This window comes from Molothrus ater, chromosome 3, assembly GCF_012460135.2.
Source record: "Molothrus ater isolate BHLD 08-10-18 breed brown headed cowbird chromosome 3, BPBGC_Mater_1.1, whole genome shotgun sequence".
Classification (NCBI taxonomy): Eukaryota; Metazoa; Chordata; class Aves; order Passeriformes; family Icteridae; genus Molothrus; species Molothrus ater.
Genome location: NC_050480.2, coordinates 17172688 through 17178729, shown reverse-complemented (window position 1 = coordinate 17178729; position 6042 = coordinate 17172688). Strand labels below are relative to the sequence as shown.

The 6042-nt window shown below is 42.3% G+C and overlaps 1 long non-coding RNA gene across 1 annotated transcript; it reads right to left on the bottom strand.

The window, feature by feature from the left end:
* Positions 1-1167: 1167 nt before the first annotated feature.
* LOC118684690 (uncharacterized) lies at positions 1168-3101 on the bottom strand. The gene is made up of 3 exons (XR_004979887.1): positions 2783-3101; positions 2277-2475; positions 1168-1694 (listed from the first exon to the last, which is right to left on the bottom strand). It is a non-coding gene; the product is annotated as an uncharacterized LOC118684690 (long non-coding RNA).
* Positions 3102-6042: the final 2941 nt, after the last annotated feature.

Genomic DNA, 6042 nt, shown 5'->3' with positions numbered 1-6042 from the left:
AGCCAACACCTGCACTTTTAGCAAAGTAACAAAATTCATTTCTTTACCCACAATGGGTCAGGTGCAGGAGAATCTTGGCTTTCCTTAAACAGGAAATCTGCAGCTGTTGTGGGGACTTCAAATCACAATTGAAAACATGATCCAACTATGAGATACAGACTCAAGTTACCACAAAGTGAACAAAATAATTCAGAATTATTTAACCACAAAAATATGACTCCTGACTTTTAAGCTGTGGCTTAGGGGAGGAACAGGACAGGGCTAATTCATGACTTTTGATTTCTACTGGCCTACAGAATGATTAATGAGAGTATTTCTGGACCATTACAATTTTCTTTAATTTGGGAGTAAATTTTTTTATTAATTATTTTATATTTGGCATTTGCAATGACCTGCTAGTGACTTAGAACATATACTTCAGGAAGCCTTGTTATATTAAGAGCAAAAGCTGTAGCCACGTTAAAAATTCACGGAGGCTGCAAAAACTTTTCTCTACTGGAGAAACTGTTTGTGCTAGACAAGTATTCTTGCTGGCATAATAAGCATTTCTTCTCAGCAGCAACTCTTCTCCAGCAAAGACAGCAAAAGATGAAAAAAAAAATCTCAAAAGTTTGCTGTCTCATCTATCCTTAAAATGACTTATCTTTGGCAGGTAGCCTGTCTAAAAGTGTAGCAACAGCTGGACAATGCCTAAATGCTCCTGGAGTGTGAAAAACTCAAGTGGCACCCAAGTAAGTGTGTCAATGGCACTTTAGGGACATGCTTCATTAAATGCAACTTCCTAGCCAAGTCACTGGAGCTCTGAAGGGGCAGCAAAGATGCTCCACAGCCCTTATTCATATAAAGAGCATTTCCTCAGCCAGGGAGGTTGTGCCAGCTGAATGAGTAGTCCTGCATAGCTCAGGTGGTGAATTTCATTGCAATTGCACAAGAGAAAGCTGAGTCCACAGAGATACCTACCATGAACTCACTGAGCCTGATGCTCCACACCCACCAGAGCATTGTCAGCTGTGGCTGCCAGCAGCAGCCATGTCATTGTCACAGGTCTAGACGCCGTCAGTTAGGGCAAAGCACAAGTGGGAATTTATTTTATTTCATTTCATTTCATTTCATTTCATTTCATTTCATTTCATTTCATTTCATTTCATTTCATTTCCTCCTTGTGAAGCAATACTTGGTGAACTCACCCCTTTTGTTACAGTCAAAATCCTTGTGCTTAGTGTCAGGCTCAGGGAGTCCAGGAACGTGGCAAAAGTAATGCCATAGGGAAATCACAAGGGATTTACATCAAGGCTATTGCAGCTACCTGGGTGGAATGGTACAAAATGTTTTGTTTGGCTTTAGCCAGCAGAACCTTCTTTGGAATAGGCAAAAATAGGCAGAGACAGCATTTTAGTGCTAATCAATAGAACCAATCCTCATGGACCACATCAAGGACATCAGTAAGCAGAGCTGCTTTGGTCTTACAAAGTATTCATGCTGTGTAATGTGCATTAAATCCCCCTGGGAACCCAAGCAAAGACAAGCTTGTGCTCTGGGGTGGTGCATCTCCAGCCAGCACAAAAGTGACAAAACCCCTGTATTGTACTCAGCCTCATCCTGTAGACATCCTTGTGTACCAGTCAGATCAAAATCCATCTCCAGTTTGTGTTCCTACCACAGCAAACAAAGTAGTCCAGGACTGCTGCTTCATCCTGAATGGAAAGAGAAAAAGGAAATCAAGATTAGAAATATGAAAAACTCATAGGAAAGCATCTGGCCCCCAGAAATTCTCTTGCTTTGACACTGAGCTTAATGCTTGTTAAATTTTCACCATCAAAGACCAAAACTAAAAGACAAAGACATCAATTAATTTACTATTTTAGTCTATCATATCCTTTCTGGTAGCTCTTCACAGGTGCTTACCAAATGGTGATTCTGAGAAGCAACCCCTGCTTCACTGATAATTTTAAGAACTGTTGCCTAATGTAGGTACAGAATTGTTACCCCTTCCTCTTCTGGGGATGCAATACTCAGGAACAAAAAAATGTTTCCAAAATCTCTTTAAAATTGAGCAGCTGTTTTAAGATAGGGAGGACAGTCTGGGTGTCTGGATACAACTGTCCCCACAGATGACAGTTCAGGGTGTAAGCAAAGGTCAGAGCTGGCTAAGGGCATGGTTTGTGTCCATGGGACAGGAAGGTTTTTGGCTTCCACAGCAAGACAAGGTGCCCCAGGGTTATTTTGTGTGAGCAGTCCTGAGAGCATTACACCGACAGGTAGCCAGGACCTCTTACCCCTGCAGGCCACGTGGGTCAGTCCTCTTTTCTCTCCATCACCCCAATGTCCTGCTCACTCTGTGTCCACATTTCCTGAGCCAGGAAGCTGTTTGGGTTCCTTTCCAAGCACTTGACCTTACACAGGGCACAGGAAACGTGTGTAGCACATCCATGTCACTGGAGGCATGCAACTGATGCCGACAATTCAGCAACCTACCTGCCAGCAAAAGGAAGGCATTTCAGAACTGCAGTAATTCTATTATACAGCTCCAAAGAAGCAAAGCCATCCCTGGATGGAGAAGTGAAAGTGCTATTGCAGTGTCTTGAGCAACAAATGGTGTCTAGTGTTTATGCAGAGAAAAGTGGCATGCACCAGAGAGAGGAAGTACTGACAAGACTGAGTGGTTACACTGCCCATCCAAGCAGGAATGCCGGTAACCAAAGAAACCAAAAAGGTAAAAAAACAACCACCCCCCACCGAGGGGCCCCATACCTGGGTAGAGCTGTGACAATGGGACTTTTACCTCTGCTGTGGCTGCACTAGTACAAACAAGCGTAGTGGCTCTTATCTGCTGCTGTATCTCTGTTGCATTCACATCTGAAAAATCCCACAGGATAACCCGACAGGTTGCCCTTTTATCCTTTTAACAGAGGTTAATCACACACCCTGTATATAACAAAGAAAAAGTACAAAGCATGCAAAGTCAAAAAATATACATAATGGAAAATGACAAGATGAAAGTTGCAAAAGCAGACTGATTTTGTCCCCTCGTGTCTCACTTGTTGTGACAAGGACTTTTATTTTACAAACATTGGTTCATTTTCTGGTGGGGCCTCAGCCTCCCTCGGGTGTGCTGAGCAGGCTGAGCCCAGGCAGCAAAGAGGAGCTCAGGCTCTGCTTTCCTCCCACTCAGCCAGGGAGCCCAGGCCGTGCCCAGAGCAGCTCCTCAGCTCTTTCCTCCTCGGGTAAAGCTGCCTTGTTTTCTTCCGAGTACTTTTCATTGCCTCAGGGAAAGTGCAGCGCTGCCATGTGAGGTGAGCAGCTGCTGTACTGTGCTGCAGGGGCAGAGCAGTGATGTGTAGACAGCTTTTGGTCAGATCTGTTCCAGCCATGTACTTATTTAGGGACCATTTAGAATGCTTACGACCTCATTTCACAGATAATGCAATTTTATTTGGCACTCGGTTCTGGTTTTTGGGAATTTATGGATCGTGTACTTGGACTGATTGCAGTTGGGTTTCCCCTGGCATGGGAGCATTTAAAAATCATGTTTTTCAGTTGCAATCAAAGGATTTTTTTTTTTTTCCAGAAGTACTCACTAGACTAAATTTACTTAGAGAATTAAACTCAGAGTTATTTGGAGTCTGATGCCAAGTAGCAAGTGGCAAGGAGCAGTAAGTGCTGTCCAGCCTAGAGGAGAGCATGGACAAACTGAAAAGAAAATAATAAAGAAACGAAACTGAGAAAACATTTCTAGTTTGGTTTGTCCAGGTATGCTGGTGTTTTCACCACCCCTCTGCCACCGAGGCAGTGTTACCTTCAAACAGGAGGGTGATCAGTGCACTGCTTTTTTAAACTGCTGAGACTAAATTCCAAAGAAGGAACAAAAACTCTGCAAGTGTAATGCTTCAGCATTGAAAGACACATTCCCTGCCACAGTGAACTAATAATGTAATTTAAATTACAGTAAAGGATGTAAGAAAGACAAGGCACAAAAGGAAGAGGAGATAAAAATGTCCTAGTAACAACATGTTCTTCCAAACTATGAGCATAATCATGTGATTTAAATTTCAACTAGATTTGGGGAATTTTTTTCATGTCATTGTTCTTCTCTTTCTGCAATTATGTGGTTGTATTTCACTGCATGGTGGTAAGCAAATAACACTAATTGTTATTCTTATTGGAGGGTAGTGGACTGAAACCATGAATTCTGTTTATCAGCTCCAAGTAATAAAAATTGTATGAAAAGATCTATTTCAGGCAGCTTTCGCATCTTTCTTCTCCCTCTCTTTTTATACAAAAGAAGCAGGTCTGACAAGCAACATGACAGTGAAATCCTTCTGCTGAGTCTGCTGCTCAGTTTCAAACTTACATAATTGGGGTGTATTTCCATATTCCTTCCCTCCTTTCCTGTGCTCGAGGCACAGACAGAGGGAATGTCTGCTCCAAGGCTGCTCACAGTAGCTGAGAGTGGAAGCCTCAATCTTGCAATTTATTTAAAATATCATAACATCTCCACAGCAGGATAATTAAACACTGTACTAAGTCAGCACAGCAGGGTCTGCTGCCCAGTGACACTGGAGCCCATATGCTGCATAGGAGCAGGTGAAACTTTTTTGTTTCAGGGAACACTGAGTAAATGAGAATTTGGTCAAACAGTATGTATGTCATTTCCTCATTTTCAGAAAAGCAGTTCTAAAAACACGCAGGAAAGAAAATTTAATTATTCAAGGAAATCTGATTATTGCAGTGTTCCAATGCAATTTTCTGACTCTGGTACATTCTGTGATTTCTCAGGCTGTTATTTTTTGCAGTGTTATGGTGAAACTGTCTGCTAAAATCCCAGGGCCCTATCACACAAAACTAATTTACTAGAAATGTCATCTGGCATGTAAGCATTTTTGTCCGTAGCAGAAATTTCAGTGGTGTATTTGGAAAGAAGTGCCAAGAAAAGAAAGCTTCGTGCTCACAGATGGCATGTTCCTCATTGACTGTTTCAACCACAAGAGATGTGTGCACAGCTCCAGCCCTGTGGGCTGTGTGCTCTCAGAGTTGCAAGGGTTTTTTTTTTTTTGTCTTTTTTGTTTGTTTGTTTGTTTTGGGTTTTTTTTTGTTTTATTGTTTTTTTTGATTTTTTTAAAATAAAAATAGGTACAAGTATAAGAAATACTGAAAGGAAAACACAAACTAAAAAACAAAGACCAAAGAGAAAACAAGAAGGCGAGAAACACAGCAAGCTGTAAGTGCTTGCAGAGGAGATGATGAGATGAGCTATCTCAGAGATGCAAATGGGAAACTGAACCTCCTCCAACTTCTTGGAGAAGTGCCTTTATTACTGTGTTTCAGGATAACTGAAAATGAGTAAACAGCACACCATTTGCTTTCCTTTCTAGCTCAGAAAACTAACAAGCACCATTTCAGATTGAACAACGTTTTATCTGATACAAGTGGCGGGGGGGGGTTACTTTTTCTTACTTTTTCCCCATACTCACAGCAAAGGAAGAAGAAAATATTATTTATTTTGGCTGTCTTCTGAATTATTTCCCTCCCTCTTATGGCTGCTCAACTGAAAAAGCAATCCTATACCCATTCTCCATTGATCTACTTCCAGCAGGGTTCCCTCCACATCCCTCTGGGTTTGGCAGCCACAGAAACGAATTCAGCTAGGAAGTCCTGTAAGCCACTTACTACACTGTAAATCTTCTCACTCTGCTTCCACTGATGAGGAAGCCTTCCTTCTCTTGGACTAAGTGGCAAGACACAGACTGTGTTTTGCAAGGTGGTTTGCAAGATGGGTAGAAAATTGGCCAAGAGGCTGCACTCAGAGGGTCGTGACCAATGTTTTTAACTCAGGGTGGCAGCCTGCTGCAAGTGGGGTCTCCCTGGGATTGCCACTGGGCTCCATGCTGTTCATCTTCACAAGGATTTGAGTGATGGATTTGAAAGCACCTTCAGCTAGGCTGCTGATACCACACAACAGGGTGGTGAGGACAACCTGCCCTGTGAGGAAAGACCAAAGGAGTTACATCTTATCTCCCTGGAGGAGAGAAGGCTTGGAGGCTG